The sequence below is a fragment of the Nannospalax galili genome, unplaced genomic scaffold, assembly GCF_000622305.1.
Source record: "Nannospalax galili isolate Female #2095 unplaced genomic scaffold, S.galili_v1.0 scaffold136, whole genome shotgun sequence".
Classification (NCBI taxonomy): domain Eukaryota; kingdom Metazoa; phylum Chordata; class Mammalia; order Rodentia; family Spalacidae; genus Nannospalax; species Nannospalax galili.
Window position 1 is genome coordinate 5,322,760 of NW_008340872.1, and position 17,346 is coordinate 5,340,105.

General features: G+C 44.5%; 1 protein-coding gene across 3 annotated transcripts in view; it reads left to right on the top strand.

The window, feature by feature from the left end:
* Tiam1 (T cell lymphoma invasion and metastasis 1) overlaps positions 1-17,346 on the top strand; it is a 425,562-nt gene that overhangs the window by 215,462 nt on the left and 192,754 nt on the right. For all 3 annotated transcript variants that reach the window (XM_017798903.2, XM_029564903.1, XM_008835990.3), the window contains one exon: positions 2,144-2,326. The gene's annotated coding sequence lies outside the window, so the exon portion shown is untranslated. The remainder of the gene's footprint in view (positions 1-2,143; positions 2,327-17,346) is intronic.

Genomic DNA, 17,346 nt, shown 5'->3' on the forward strand with positions numbered 1-17,346 from the left:
CTCTCTGTTGTAACTGATACCTGAACCCAGCAAGTGCTGTGCCACCAAGCTACCCTCCAGACCTGACACCCCTCCCCCAGTTGTGTTTATTTTCTTGATCAGGCTTGCTAATGTTTTGTCAATTTTATTGGTGTAGAAAGGACCAACTTTGGTTGTTGTTTGTATTTTTATTTTTACTTGATGCACAAAGCACACCTCCTTTTTGAATTAGAAAAATTCAAATGTGCATTTAAAAAAATTCTGCCTCATGGGATGCTGTCAAAAAAGGTTTTAAAACATTCTTTGAAAATAAGCAACCACGTCCCTCAGCTAGAAGGAGGAAACATCATGTGCTTATCCTGGTGTCTTTGATGTAGATTTTGTTTTTCAGTTTATTAAAGCATACCTTCTGTTTGTGAGCATTATACACATTGGACCAAATTGTTCCAAGGTGGGCTTTGTGTATTCACTAGGGCGAATGCTGTGAAATTGTTTTGGAGACATCTAGCCAGACAATGAGTGAGGTGAGGCTGAGTGGTAATTTAATGTGAAGTGTAGGAGCATTCAGCCCTCTTGACAATACACATTTATCCTGTGTAAGAGTTGAGCAAATTTGTTATAATGACTTGGGAAGAACATTGCATTTCGGTTCATATTTAATGCATGAGCCTGAGTATTTTAAAGTTTAGAACAACTTTCTGAGTCTGTGGCAGCATAGGATCAAGAAAACAAGAGTCAGGAAGGCCGCTTCAGCTGTGTGGTCTTGGGATAATGCTTAGCCTCTCCGAACCTCCATGATTCCAGTGGCGAAATGAAAATAGGAATACTAATTGTGGTGGTGAGATTTCACTGTGAATATCTAGGTGGGAAACCTTTCACATGTGATTTGGCACTTGGTAAATGGTAGCTCACCTAGTGTTTTCCTATCTCCTACCTGTTCCTGGCATACCTCCCACCTCACGGCTTTGCTCCCTGCCTGCCTATCAAAATGGTGAAAAGCTATTAGAAATACAGGAAATCACACTCTCCCCTCCCCTCTTCATTATGAGTAAGTGGGGTCAGTAGGGTTACTTTTTAAATTTCCACAATTTTAATCTTAATTTCCTAGTTAATCTGTCACAAAATGACTGTATATTTCTCCCTTCCAATTTTTATCTTACCTTCTTGGGATGATGATTTAGTTCATTCATCTTATCTCCTTGAGGGCTCCCCCCCATTCTCTTCCCTCTCTCCTTCCCTCCCTCCCCTCCCTAGCCCTCTTTCATTTCATTTTGGACAGAAATGACAAGATTTCAAAGCCCCATACTTGGCAGAGACTAGGAAAGCGTCACCCCATTTGAACTATGCTTGTGTTGCAGTTGAGGTGGGAAAACAAAAGTTCGAGGCAGAGGAGGTCGCCTCATTAATATTCTTTCACAAAGAAATATCGAAGTCTCACCCCAATACCAAGCCATTTGATCTTCTGAGGGTTTGTCAACTGATGAGGTCCTGGGGAGCATATGGCACAATTTGTTCATATTGGTTTATGCATTTGGAATTCCAAGAGGCTGATCTGGGGATGGGAAGAGATGGCCGGCTGGAGGAGCAGTCTGTTGTGCTATCGTGTGGCGCTAAGGTCATTCTCTGCTTTGCCTTGGTGTGTGTTGTTTTGTAGCTAATCAGCTTCAGACGTGGAGTTCTCTTGAGGAAAGGCTGATGGATGAGCCATCCTTGGCCCCGCCTGTCTGCCATGCTGGTGATTCTATTTCCTTTCAGCTGATGCTAGAGAAAGGGAAGAACAGGAGATGTAGCTCTCGTATGTTTCTCAAGACCACCTCTCTGAGTGCTTGCAAACAAGCCCTGCTTCCAGAAAGTTTTATTTGTGTAATGGTTTTGTGATTGTAAAGCATCATTCATCACCCTGGTGTTTTTACAAGTGGTAATGGGATGGGCGAGTACAGTCACTGCTGAACCCTAAAAGCTCTAGTGGAGTAAGAGTCTGCCAATGGCCCTTGGACTCTGAACACACCAGTTACTTTTCCTAGTACCATATATTGCTCAGCACAAAAGCTCCGTGTGTCTGTGATCTGTGAGGCACCTTCTCTTGTGCTACCTCATGAGTATTTCTGAAGATGATGGAGTATGTCCAAAACGAGTCTAAACCCATTCCTTCCTGCTCTTACAGGTAGAAGCATTGAGGACTGAAGCCCGCCTTTCTAGACTTGAAAGTGAGGCAGAGAAGCAGAAAGGGGACTGGCGGTTCCTGGGGTCACGATGCTCTGAATTCCAGTCCTCACACAGGTTGCAAGCAGCCCCTTCCAATGGCACCTTTGGAGATCCTGACCAAGGCTCTTCTGTTCGGCATAGGGTAAGTGTGGCATTTGCGGAAGGCTGGGGGATGAGCATCCGACTTTTTAGAATTGCTATTATCTCAGATCTGCCTGTTTTCTTACAATGGAAAGTGATATTTGTGACCAGTCTTGGTGGGAAGAAAGCTGATGATTCTGCTCACCTGCAATCAGAGGCTTGTGAAGCCTTGGGATTCTTGGGGTCCAGCCTTGTGTGTTGCAGCCATTTCTGTCTTGGAGACTTCAGAGTTTCATTGCTTGCCTGTCTTTCTGATTTCTCTTTTCTTCTTTTTTAAAAAATATATTTTATTATTTTTATTTTATGTGTACGAGTGTGTTGCTTGCATGTAGGTAGTGCACCTGTGTGGTGTAGTGCTTGTGGAGGTCAGAAGAGGGTGTTGGATCCCCTGGAACTGGAGTTACAGATGGTTGTTAGCCACCATGTGGGTGCTGGGAGTCAAACCCAGGTCCTCTGCAAGAGCAACCAATGCTCTTAGCAGCCACTGAACCATCTCATCTCTCCAGTCCCCCATTTCTCTTTTCTTTAAAAAAGCATTTTATTTACTTTTTATTATTTTATGTGTATGAGTGTATTTCCTGCATGTATGTAAGTGCACCTCTGTTGTGCAAAGCCCACAGGGCCATAAGAGGGTGTCGGATCACCTGGAACTGGAGTTATGGATGGTTGTTAGCTGCCATGTAGAACCTGGGAATCAAACTTGGGTCCTCTGCAAGAGCAGCCAGTGCTCTTAACCGCTGAGCCATCTCTCCAGCGCCTGATTTCCCTTTTGCCTGCTTGTATCAGACTAGGAGAGGAGAAGAGCACCAGGTGTGGCTGTAGAGGGGGAAACTTAGTATCTCTGTGTGCTTGTTTGGGCTTGTTTCCTGTAGGATCACGTTAAATGAGAGAGATTCATCTAACTGCAACACGGGCTTGGAGAAAGTACAGCATTTCATTGGAGCTTTATTGCTGTGGTCAGACTGGACACTTGCATTATATGACAGGCCTGGGGCGCTTTACCAGAAGGTATCTAGGACTGAACATGCATGTTCTCAGTTACTCAGAGAAAGGCTCTGGTGACACCTTCCTTTCTTCCTTGGAAGTCCAACACAAAGGGCTGTGAGCTCTTCATTTCCCTTCTGTGAGTGGAGACAGTGGTATCACCCGCTAGTCCCAGTAGACTCCACAGGGGGAGGCTGAGTAACACATTGTGAATGCATTTTATAATACTGAGCTGGTTTTCATAAGATGCTGCTGGGTGCAAACTTTGAACAAATACAAACCATAATGGCAGCTGCTTCCCCAGGCCCGACCCCTGCAGCTTCTAAGGTTTCCCACCAGCATTCCAGCCTCTGTTTGTGGGTCCTGCTGCAACTGGTGCCTCCAGTCTTGCCTGCTGCCCCTCCCTGCCAGACTCCAGAGGCAGTCGTGCCAGTCCTGTGAGAGTGCCCAGCGGCTGGTGGAGAAAGCACCTTCGGTGTTGACATCACACTGTGTGATCCTAATTGGGTGATGTGCTCTTTTTAAGAGGTCGAAATAATAACAGCCACCACACATTGGTAGTGCATGCTGTCTGTGTTCTGTCCCTTTTCCTTTCTTGCAAATTCTCTCCAAGTGCTAGCACCCCAGTCTCTCTTTGTTGGAGGGCTGCCCTTAAAGGCTGTCTCCCCTTTGACCCAGGAATCCCTGAACTCCAGGGCATTGTGGATGTACCTTTACACCTGTTCTGTCCTCCTGGCCTTTCCATGGCTTCCTTCCCTCTGGTGGCCTAGCCTAAGGCACACATGAGTTATCACTGGCTTAAGTAACTTATCTACAGTGAGGAAGTCGGGGAGCTCAGATACAAACCCAGGTCTCCTAGCTCCAGAGTCTGTTCTAACCATTGTGCTCCCAGGCTTTCCTCCACTGCTGGATTGCCGCTTCTCTTTCAGTTTAGCTCTTCATGGATTATAGTGACTGCACAGAACGCTAGTGCATGTTTGCATCATGAGTGACTGGACAGCCTTGCAGAATCTGCCTTCCCTGTCCTATCTCAAGATACGTCCTTGCCAGGACACTTACTGGAACAGTCCTCCCCCAGCTCTCTGCTCTGTCAGTGCTCTCCTCTCCCCAAGGTCAAGTCTACCCGCTCCTTACAGCCTTTCTATTCTACCTGTCCCAGCCCACACTTTTAAGAACTCAGTGTTGTCTTTCATTCCTTCCTCCCCAACAACTGCATTGCAAATCCGTAGAACTCTGTGTGCCCTGCCCCACGTAGTGAGCTTCTAGGGACTCTTTAGAGGTTGCCCAAAACCTGGTCAGAGCTGTCCAGAGAAATGTCGAGTTCATTTCTGGGCCCTTTAAACCAGGGGAACACTGATGTAAAAGAGCCAGATTAAAAGGAAACAAGGGGCAGGTCTAAGTTAGGAGTCTGTACTGGTCTGAGCCCGTGTATTTCACACTGCAGCTGTTCAAGCTGAATCATACGATGGATGCATCATCCCTCGACTTCATCACCACTTGGCTTCCAGCACACGACCCAGCCATCTACCCCGAGGGAGCTGAAGCAGATTTATGTGATGAATAATGTCCGTTCTCTCCAAGTGCTTTGGCCTGTGGTTAAGCAAGTTCCATAGAAATGGAAGGTGAAACTTGCCAAGTATCTGTCTCCATTCCCCCTCTGAAAGGTACCAGTGTTGTCACTCAGAAGTCAGTGTGTGGAGTTTTAGCCATAGTCCACAGCAGTCTGCCTCCTGGGTGTGCCCCTTGTCATAAGGTGGTGGAAAGAGAGCCACCCTGGAAGCTAGGGTGCAAAAAGAACGGACTGCATACTGGGTGGGTGGCACATGCCTTCAGTCCAAGCAGAGACAAGTGGATCTCTGTGAGTTCAGAGCCAGCCTGGTCTACATAATGAAACCCTGGCTCAATAAAGTAAATAAATAAATGTTTCATTTGTTGAGCACCTACTGTGTACCTGACATTCTGCTAAGTATTTTCCTTAAAAAAGCATCTGAGGCTAGAGAAATGGCCTAGCAATTTAAGAGTATTGGCTGCTCTTGCAGAGGACCCAGATTTGGTTCCCAGAACCCACGCGGTAGCTAACAACTGTCAGTAACTCCAGTTCTAGAGGACCTGAGGCCTCTTCTGGCCTCCCTGGCATTGCAAGTGAAACACTCACATTAAAAAAAATGTCACTTGGTGGGGGTGGGTGCGGAGACTCATTCCAGAATCTCTTTGGATAACAAAATATAGATGCTCAAGCCCCCACAGACCCTATATACATCCTCCTGTATGCTTTAAGTCATTTCTTGATATTTAGAATGTAAATGCCATGTAAATGCCATGATTTAGTTTTTGCATGGTTTTATTTAGAGAATAATGACAAGAAAATTTGCCTGTAGTATGTGGTATAGATGTGACCTTCTTTCCCATGTGTGTTTACAGCATGGTTGGTTGAATGCATGGATGTGTGCGGTAGGCATGGAGGGCTGGCTGTCCTACTGAAACTTGGACTTGTGGTATGTATGAGTTCATGTTCTTGACTCTAGAGATGCTGAACCCCTGACATGACTGGACTGAAATCTTACCACTGTGCTTTATCTGACTTCTAAAATCATGACTGTTCCCATGCATCCTGACTTTCAGTGGGTTTAGATGACCATGTCTTGTGGTCACACTAACTCTAGAGTGCACGCACCCCTGGGTTCATTTCTGATCTGTTCCTTTCCTATGCTGACCAGTTTTTTAGTACTGAATTGGTCACTATTGCCTGAAATACCATGTTTAGGTGTGATAGGAAGGAGTGGGGGTTCATATTTGGAAAAACTATAAAATTAGAGTTTTCACTTTATTTTTAGATGTTTGTCCACAGGTGAAATGGGTTGAGCTGTCTTTTAAAATTTCCTCAGGAAACCTAAATCGCTTTGCATTCCTTTTAAGAACCTGGAGAGCTCTAGATGGATGGCCTCTAGCTGTGTCATTCTGTGGCATATGTGGTTTAGGATGTTGGTGCTTTGGATCCAATGCCTCTAGCCTCCCTTCCTCTGGCAAGTCCCACTTCTGTCTTCGTTGCATAAATACTGGTGTGGCAGGGACAGATGGCCATTCTGGGGGCTCCTTTGATGTCACATTTGGTTGCTTGGGTGGGGGGTAGGGTGGTTGCAGCCAGTCTCGATGGGAGGAGGAGAGGCTGCCTGGGAAATACCCACTTGACAGTGGGTAAACAGAAGCTAAACTCCGGAAAAGCCGGGTGCCCTGGCCGGTGTGCGGGCCGGATAGCCTGTGGAGTTTACATAAGTGTTTAGCTTGGGAAGGAGCCAGTAAGTGCAGAGCACAGCCCCTTCTCTATGGCTAATTGATGTTCTGCAGAGTTTGAGTTTATTATGGGAATGAATGAATGAATGAACTGGGGTTAGGAGGTAGAGAATCCTCGTTAATACTTTCAAAGTTGGGAAAAAAAATCTACACCAGAAACTTGGACTAGTCCTGCTGGAGGCTCAGGTGAGGGCACCTGAAATCCTATGTAGTCAGCGGACAGCAGAACAGTACTCATCAGTTCCCTGCTGATAAAACTGCATCCATCTGTTCAATGAGGACCAGAGGCTTTGATGGAAGAAAGGATGATAGTAAGAATGGTATTCAGACCGGGGGTACATGACGTAGCAGAATCCTCCTGAAAGAAATGATGAGGGTTGGCAGTAGCTGAGCATCAAATGGCTTTCCAGTGATGTAGCGTTTGAGGGTACATTGGCGGAGGCTGCCATCGACTGCCTGCAAATCAAGTGTGGCCTCGGATCAAGGCAGAAAAGACACAAGTGTCCATTGAAAACTTTTGGGAGCCTAGCCTTGGGCTAAGAACTGTCATTTACTTTTTGAATGTGATTACAGAAGTCCCAACTAGCCAAATTACCATTATGTATTCTGCCCGAGTGACATCTATTTATGCTGCTTCATAGTACTTGAGGCACGGGTTGAGCTTGGGGAGTTCACCGATTCATTCTTTCAGCAAATCATTCATTCATTACATATCTGTGGGTATTGTGTTTGGAGGTGTCCCAGGAAGAGTTGATGATGTGCGCCACACGACACGTCTTCATTCAAGGAATTGCAATGAGGAGAGAAAAAAAAATGATGGACTCTGGAGAGGGATGGGGGCGAGTCAGGGCATTAGCCAGTGAACTGTGAACACTAAGATGGAGATATTATTAACGGTACTGTTATTCATATTGGAGCATACTCCCTGCCTAATATGCATCACCACAGGTCATCTTCAGTGAGCTTTTGTCATGCCAGTTTTACAGTTGAGCAACTGAGGCAGAGAGAAGTCCAGGTGACAGGCACTGCCTGATCTAGGCAGACACCTCGCAGCTTGTATTTCGAACTGTTCCCCCATGTACCAGCCAGCTGGGCTGCCTGGTGCCCCTAACCTTCTTGATGCTTCTTTGTGCTTCTGGTTATGTCAATAGAGCAATCTGTTTAAATGGCCCCAGTATTAGGATAGTTACAGAGTTTTCAGTTTTGCAAGGGCATGGACCTTTTGGAATTGTGACTTTGTATCTTTCCATGGCCCAATGACACACATTGCTTAGTGCTTTCTTTGCTTTTAGTGCTTGGCTAAGTAGTGACCAACAGCTCAGCATGAGCCCCCCAGTCACAGGGAAGAATGTTGACACTCCACAGTGTGCTGTCCTGCTGAGCCCTGATATTTTGTAGGTCAGGTGTAGGAAATGTATTTTCTATTAAAAGTTTTTGTTTGTTTTTATTTTATGTGTATGAGATGCTTTGCCTGCATGTATGTATGTGTGTCATGTATGTGCAGTGACCACAGAGATCATAAGAGGGTGTCAGATCCCTTGAAACTGGAGTTACAGACGGTTGTTAGCTACCATGCAGGTGCTAGGAACCAAACCCCAGTCTTCTACAAGAGCAGCCAGTGCTCTTAAGCACTAAGCTATTTCTCCAGCCCCTAGGAAATGCATTTTTGATTTAAGGTGATGGGTTTGAGAAGTAATGCCACCATAAGTTGGGGGGAATATTTGTATTTATTTCAAATTGGGACAATTAACCGATGTGGCTTTTAGTTAGTACCTTCTTCTTTATTTTTTCTCAGTGATTAGATTTGTATAGTGCCTCTGGGCCCAAATAGTCCTGAAAAGATCCAACCCAGTGACTCTTTTTTTTTTTTTTAAAGATCTAAGTTTAAATGTTTTCTCATTGTATATGGTACTGTGTTTCATGAGGACATTGTCGAACACATGCATATTTTACACTAGGCACATTCCCCCATGCCTCCCTGTCTTCCTTCTCACCCCGCCCCCTCCTGTTAGTCTTGTTTCTCATCTACTTTTATGTTATATGATTTTAGCCCTCTATATAAAATCTAAGAACCACAAGTGAGAGAAACAAACTATTTGTCTCTCTGAGACTGATTTAATTTGCTTCCTATGATTATTGTTATATTTCTACTTTTGTCTATTTTCCTGTAAAGGACACAGCTTTGTTGTTCTTGATGAATGTAAAAAAAATCCGTGTGTGTGTGTGTGTGTGTGTGTGTGTGTGTGTGTGTGTGTGTACATATATACCCAACCTTCTGTTAATGGACACATAGGTTCAACCAATGAATTTTTTCTTTAGCTCATCAGAAATGATTTTCAGACTCAGTTCCCTGGTAGTGCTTTCTTCTGGATGCATCCAGTGTTCCTGATGAATTGCTAGAAATCAGTCTTCAGGGCAGAGTGACTTTTCTTTTTTCTTTTTTTATTGATTAAATTTGTTCTCTGACAGTTTCATGCATGTATGCAATACATTCTGATGGCTCTTACCTCCACCTTCTCTCATCCCCCCAGGTCCCTTTCCTGCCTTCATGTCTTTTTGTTTTGTGAAAAAAATAATAACAGGCTTGAGAGATTTCTCAATAGTTAAGAGCACTTCCTGCTTCCCAGAGTATTCAGGTTTGGTTTCCAACACCCACTTCAGGCAGCTCACAACTACGTGTAGCTCTAGCTCCAGGGGATCTGATGCCTTCATTGTTTTTTTTTGTTTGTTTGTTTTGTTTTTTGGTGTTTTTTTGTCTTTTTGATACAGGGTCTCTTGTAGCCCCAGCTGGCCTGGAACTCACTATGTAGATCAGACTGGCCTTGATCTCACAGAGATCCACCTGCCTCTGCCTTCCAAGTGCTGGGATTAAAGGTGTATGCCACCATGCCCAGCTTCTAATGCCGCCTTCTAGCTTCCTTGGGTACCTGTGCACAGGTGGCACATACAGACACAGACACAGACACACACACACACACACACACACACACACCCGTGTGTGCACACACACTAAGTGAATGAGGCTTATGATAAGGTTAGTTAAGTCATTTATGTTTAAGGAAAATGATTGCTCTTATTTGACAGTTGGACTTAGTAAATTCGAAAAAGAGCCTTTGTAGGTGAGACAAAGTCAAGAGACCCAAATTCTCTTCTTGGGCATTTCCTGCCTCTGACTTTTAGCCAACTGGATGGTCAGGGTGACAGTTCCATCCTTTGGGCTTTTGTGATACACAGTATTCTCAGCATGGTACCCAAATGTGGGTATGGTGGCTCATGCCTATAATCCAATCACTTAGGGCGGAGGCAGGAGAATTGCTATGGGTTTGAGGCTAACCTGAGTTACACTTAGTGAATTCAAGGACCACTTGCCTATGAGTTAGAGCCACTCTAACAACCACCACCACAATAAAAACAAAAATCAAACATAACAAAACCATATTGTCCAAGGCCTTGTAATATGGATATTAATGTGCTGAGAAACAACTTTGGCTTGATGTTATGTCTTTTATTTATACATTATTTATTCATTTCACCCATAGGTTCTGTGGTTGGATTTTATATTTGTGTGTGTTTTATGTTTAAAATTTTGTGCTTCTGGGCTGGAGAGATGGCTCAGCAGTTGAGAGCACTGACTGCTCTTATAGAGGACCCAGGTTCGATTCCCAGCACCCACATGGTGGCTACGAACTGTCCTTAACTCCAGTTCTAGGGGAGTCTGAAGCCCTCTTCTGACCTCTGCAGCATTGCATGACACAGGTGCACTCACATACATGCTGGCAATACACTCATACACATAAAATAAAAATAATAAATAAAACATTTTTAAAAATTTTGTGTTTCTTTCTACTTCAGGGGTAGGAGGTTTCATGTAGGATGAAAACGAAAACTAAAGAAAGCATCGGATCTGGAAGTAATTTTCATCGGCAGAGAAATTACCAAAGTGGGAAAAGACATTATTTTGTTGCTACACAGATGGGGGAAATACAAGAGTGGGTAACTTGCTTTTTTTCAGTAATTGGATATATTATACAAGGCTAACATTTTCGTTGGAATCTTTTAGTTAAGAGAAAGCCAACATCAGCCCCAAGTGTTCAGCAGTTCCCTTTGAAGAGAGTATCAGGTTGGAGGTGAAATTCTGATCACCCACCTCTTACTTTGTCACTTGAATAAGACTGAATACCATAGATGGGCCTAATTCTATTACCCTTGTCTACTACCCCAAGGGGCTTCCTTTTTGATTCTCAATGGTTTTGGATCAGTCAGTCCAGGACACTGAGATTATGTGAAGCCACTGGAGTGGGAAATTGTCCTGCCTGGTACCAGCTTTCCCTAGGGGAGCGGTACCATAAGGACCAAGGCCTTCCGATGCCTGCCTTTGGATTTTCAAACTGTGTCACATAGTTGGGGATTTGTGGTCCTGAGGAGTTGATAGCTTAGGTCTTTCATACTGGGAATGCATTTTGATTTTGGAAGCAAAGCGGCATCTTTTGGCGGGTCATTTCTTTTTTTTTAATTTTAAAAATATTTATTTTTATTTTGTGTGTATGAGTATATTGCCTGTATGTATGGAAGTGCACCCATGTTGTGCAGTGCCACGGAGGCCAGAGAGGGTGTCGAATCCCCTGGAACTGGAGTTACAGATGGTTGTTAGCTGCCATGTGGGTGCTGGGAATTGAACCCAGGTCTCCGCAAGAATAGTCAGTGTTCTTAAGGGCTGAGCTGTCTCTCAGCTCCCTCAGTGAGTCATTTCTTACAACATAATATCATCCTCCACCGCCTTTCCTCATGCCACTCCTGGTCCTCACTGAATAATCGTCCCGGGAACAGTTTTGTTTGAAACCTGCAGTCTGTTTTAAGGGGATGAGCTAATTTTTTCCAAGAGATTGGCCTATCTGATTGGAGATGTCTATATTTTGTGTGCGTGCGTGTGTGTGTATGTGTGTGTGTGTGTGTGTGTGTGTGTGTGTGTGTGTGAGAGAGAGAGAGAGAGAGAGAGAGATGTTGGTGGGAATGGGACCCTTGGTCTTTTGCATGCTAGCAAAATGCTTTACCACTGAATTGTAGCCCCACCCTGACTCTTGTCCTTTCCATTTAGTTGTTAGTAAGCAGATGTTGGGACATAATTGGTAGAATGCATACTTTCCTTGGTGTAGAGGCTTATAGGAGTTTTGTTTTAAATTGTGTTCTCATCTTTGCTGAGCACTTGGTTGTGTGTTTGAAATGCATCACCTCTCAGGGGTTTCTCAGGACCGGCAGTGCTCAGTAGTGATGGAAGGTCCCTCATGGGGCACCTGGGTTAGCAGGACCAGGAAAAACAGGTCAAGCTTAGGGATGTGAATGGTTAGTTAGATGTAGTTTATAAGGTACAAAAGAAACTGTCTAAATCACATTCACTTAGAGTTTATAAATTCACTTGAAATGCTTGGGAAAGAAACATCATGTTAGAGATGGCTTCATCTGTGTATAAAACTAAAACCAGACTCTTTGCCAAATTTAATTTGTCAGAAGTGTTCTTAGAAAGAGACTTTTCTAGAGAGTTTGAAGCTTATTTCGTCTTTAGCTCACCAAGATCATTCTTTGCATTTCTCTTTCCTTATGTCTCTCCCATACAGAGCACCAATAGAGAACTGCGTATGTGGCACTTAGCAGCTTTATTCGTGTTTTCCCAAATGCGGAAGCAACCAAGATGCCTTTCAGTAGGTGGATACCTATTCCCACACTATAGAATATTACACAGTACTAAAAAGAAATGACCAAGCCACCCAAAGACATGGAAGAATGTAGTTGTAAGAGACCTGAGAGCAGGGTTGGGGTTTGGAGGGTGGGTAGGTGGTGCACAGAGGGTTGATGGGTAGTGGAATAGCTATTCTATATAATATCATAATAGTGGACACGTGTCCTGTCTAAACCCAGAGAATGCAAAACTCCCAGAGAGAACCCTGGTGTCAGCTCAGGACTCTGGGTGATAATAATGTGACAGGTCAGTTCATCTCTTTTAACAGACTTCCAACTGTAGTAGGAGATGTGAATGGTGGGAGGAGGGTTCTGTGTTTGTGGGGTCCGTGAGACATCTCTGCACTTCCTGCCTAGTTGTATTTTGAACCTTAAACGGATGTGTAAAATATAGTCTGTTACAAAACAACAACAGCATATAAACCCAAGTTGAGGAATTCCCTCTATGGGGAGAGGCTGTGTTAATTCTTAACGTTCCCCACGTCCCCCTTCTTTGTACTACTGATGGCCAGCATGGGAACATCCTGTGTCAAGAAGAGTTTCTACACCTGCAGAACTGGATGTGATGAGGACTGGCCTTTGCCCTGGTGGTTTTGGATCTGTGAAGCACTGGTTTCTAGGTCGGGCTTGCCTCTGTCTGGTCCTGTATTATGAAAGTGCTGCTGGTACTAACAGTGGTGTGTGTGCGTATGTGCGTGTGTGTATTTGCCTGCTGATTACTTTTGAAGATTCTATATTAACCAGACCTTCTAGCCTTGTGGGTGGTGTGGTTAGTAGGGTTCTGAAAGTAACTGAAAGTCCCGGGAACCTGGATAATCAGAGCCTGCCCTGGCCTTCTTCACCCTTCCCATGAGGAACTTCCAGGGAGTGATATATACCATGTGGAACTGAGCAGTTGTGAAGGTTTTTCTAGAACTTTGAATTTTTCCTTCACTTGTGCCTCAGCAAGCTCCAGGTAGTAGAGATGCTCTAGTGAATGAGACTTAGAAGAATCTCTGGCCTCACACACTTCACATGCTGATGGAGGAAGATAGCGAGTCAGTAGCGCGTGCACTGGACTGGAGGGTAATCATTCCTGTAGAGACCAGTGAAGCAAGGCCTCGGAGTAGAAGGCTTACTTAGGATGGCCTCCTCATGGTGGCATTGGAGCAGGGATGGCAAAGGCGTGAGGGAGAAATCCCTTCTGATAACAAGAGGCAGAGAACTCACCTGGTTTGGGTTGGGTCACCATGGAAGCCTCTGAGGCTTGAGTAGAGTCAAGAGGACATCGACAAGAGGGGTGTGGTCAGGTATGATCTCTCTGGAATGGAGGCCTTTCGAGACCTGGTCAGATGCAGGTGTTAGCAGACTCCTGTGTTGAGGGAGACCAAAGAGCTTCCTCATCTGGACTGCTGCTCCCAACCCACCTTGTGTCTAAGCACTGACTGAATTTTGTTATTGCACACACAGCTGGATCCCACTGGTGCGTTGGGTCTTTATTAATAAATTTCCAGCTTCTCTAGGTGTAAATCTCTTCCTTTATGGTTGGTGAGAAAAGGGCTTTTATCATTTTGAATAGTTAGCTGATGAATCCTACAAGGAGTTCAAGGGTAGATGGAAAAGTGCTAGAAGATAATTTAGGGTTTTCTGCAGCCAGACCATTCACTTCCCTTCCCAGTAGCGATCTCTCCTGCCTGCTGTCGGCTCTGCTTCGCGGCTTCCAGTGGCTGTCTTGCCTGTGATCAGACCAACCCTCCTTCCTACCGCACATGTTCCTTAACTGGTTCAGGTTGCTGATTGGAAATTCAACCTCTCAGGAGCAACATCTGAACTAATGGTCCCAACACATGTGATAGATCTTGGAATCCTTTAAAAATACAAACCTGAATTTTTTGGCATCTGAACCCATTCGTCTGTTTTAAGTGGCATGTGGTAAACTTGTCCACAGATGTTAGTAGACGAGTCTACTTTGAACAAAAATAATAATAACTTTCACATCTGGTCCCCTTTTCATCTAGGGATCTTAAAACCCCAAGTGCATATTAATTAAACCTCACATTACTGGAAGGTAAGGAAGGGATAGAGGGAAATCACTTTAATCACTACTGCAAAGAACTTGGAGGGACAGCCTCTGGGCCCAGCACAGCAACAAGCATTTTGCACCCTAGCCTTGCCTTTCATCTAGCATCTGAAGTTCTTTGCAAGTATTCCCTGGTGGGAAGTGCATTATCGGACACATCTGCAGATCGAGTTCAATCTCCTGGGGTTCCAGGGCCTCACCCCAGCTTTTTAACATTGTCCCTACTGAGGGCTTCTTCCTGTCCCATTAGTGACCTTATGCTTCATGATTAGTGATGCTTCATGATGTGGACTGGGGATGGGACCAGATGACTGGTGAGGCAATTTGGTTCTCTTTTCATCTTTTTGGTTTTGATATGCAGTGAGGTAGAAAGTACCTTCGAAAATGCCTGACCACCTGGTAATAAGTAATTTTCAGTTAGCAGCCTGAGGCCTCCCCTGTACTCAAATGTTCTCCATCCAGAAAGATCCCCTGTGCAGTCGGGGTAATAGAACAAGCTGGAGAGAGCTATTCTTTTCTGACAAACAAAGAGTGGAATTTTCCTATCAGAAAAGCTTTGTAGAACACAAGCACCCAGGAAGTGGCATGGTCCTGTCATTAGCTGCTGGTCTGCTGGAGGCAAGTTGTGGCTCCTGTCACTGAGATCCAGAACCTGCCTGACAGGTGGGGACAGGCACTTGGCAGGTGTGAGGTGTATGAGTTACACAGTTAGTTCTCAGAGGGTGGGATTCTTCGATTTTTTTTTTTTTTTTAAACAAAAAATCTTTAGCTTCATTTACAGAGACTCCTAAAGGCTAGTCTAAAGTTAGCTATCGATTTTACAGTATAGTATCGCATTTCTTCACACTTGTATGTCGAAGCAATAATATCATGAAGTATTGAGGAGATCGGTTCCTTAATGCTGCCCTATGGGATACTGCTACCAATTCCTCTTATTTTCCATCCTTATGACCTGTCTGTTTATACAGGTACAAGATGAATGCTTGTTATTTTAGTCAAAGTCCACCCCCTACCCTTAGTAAATTCTAAAGTGCACCTCAGGATTTTCCTCTAAAGAGTACAGACCACGGGGGCTGGAGAGATGGCTTAGCAGTTAAGAGCACTGACTGCTCTTACAGAGGACCTGGTTCGATTCCCAGCACCCACGTGGCGGCTAAGAACCATCCTTAACCCCAGTTCCAGGGGAATCTGACACCCTCTTCTGACCTCAGTGGGCATTGCATGACACAAGTGCACTTATACACATGCAGGCAATACACTCATACACATAAAATAAAAATAATAAAAATAATAAAGAATACAGACCTATGGACCATATGTCTGTTGACTTTCATTCAATCATTATCACGATGCTATGTTTTTTGTTTACCTTGCTGGAACTAATGAGGTATAAGTGACTGGGCATAGATAGCCCCAATTTCCTTATATAATTGGGGCTCTAATTGATGGCAGACATTACTAGAAAGTTTCTTGAATAAGTAAGTAATTAGAGCAAACCAGTGGCTTAGAAATCCACCTTGTTCAGTTGTTCAGGTGCCAAGGTACATTCAAATCTGTGTCTCCTGCATGAGTACTATATTCTATTTTTTTGGAATTTTTGAGACAGGGTCTCTCTGTAGTCCCAGCTGGCCTGGAACTCACTATGTAGACCAGGCTAACCTTGAACTCACAGAGATCCACCTGCCTCTGCCTCCTGAGTGCTGGGATTAAAGGCATGTGCTACCATGCCTAGCGAGCACTGTATTCTTTTGGGGGGCAATTGATCCTTTTGCTCATGGTAAGGCCAAAGACCCTGTGGATGGATCCCTAGAATTCCAAGGAAGGTCTGCGGCTACAACCTATAAGTCAAGGGCAGGACAGTTGACTAACTGTAGTTCACTGTGAAGGAAAATTGCAGCTCCGCTGTTTATTAGCTGAGTGGCCTTAGGCACATCACTTAACTCTCTGTGCTTTTTTCCTTCACTTATAAAATGAGGACAAGTCCTTGCTTTATAAAAATTTGAGAAGATGGGGCTGGAGAAATGGCTCAGCGGTTAAGAACACTGAACGTTCTTGCAGAAGACCTGGGTTCGAATCCCAGCACCCACATGGCAGCTAACAACTATCTGTAACTCCAGTTCTAGGGGATCTGACGCCCTCTTCTGACCTCTGCGGGCATTGCACGACATGAGTGCACTTCCCTACATGCAGGCAATACATGCATACACAAAATAAAAATAATAAAGTGTTAAAAAAATTCTGGAAGACTAAAATATTTCTCCAGTGCCTAATAGATAATAATAGGTCCTCAAGAAGTGTCACCTGCTATTGCTTTGTCATCGTTCCTTCTGGCCCAAGGCAAGAAGCAAATCCACACTGTTGGAGATTAAAAAGAATTCTTCCAGGCCTGTGGCTGAGCTGTGGTGGGAGTTAGCCTCTTTCAGAGCCAGGCTCTTCCATGTCCTGCCTTTGGAGCTAAGGGTCTTATTTTCAGTATCCACAGTAGATGGACCTTGTAGGATTTGAGTCCATGGCTGGGCCTCTATTTTCTGTCTTCTCTTTACTCTATTATAAGAAAAAAAAAAAAAAGGCAAGGGGCTGGAGAGATGGCTCAGTGGTTAAGAACACTGACTGTTCTTGCAGAAGACTCGGGTTCACATCCCGGCACCCACATGGCAGCTAACAACTGTCCTTAACTCCAGTTCTAGGGGATCTGGCGCCGTCTTCTGACCTCTGCGGGAATTGCATGACACGGGTGCACTTCCATACATGCAGGCAATACATGCATACACATAAAATAATAAATATTTAAAAGAAAAAAAAAGAAAAAGGCTTTTTTGGAGGCAGTTTTAGGTCAGCAGAAAAACTGAAAGCACAGAGTCTCCTCCTCCCCTGGGTCTCTGCACCCCTAGCTGTGTGCTGTGTGTGACCCGTGCATTCTCACCTGCGTGTTTCCACAGTGGGGTTTGCCCTTG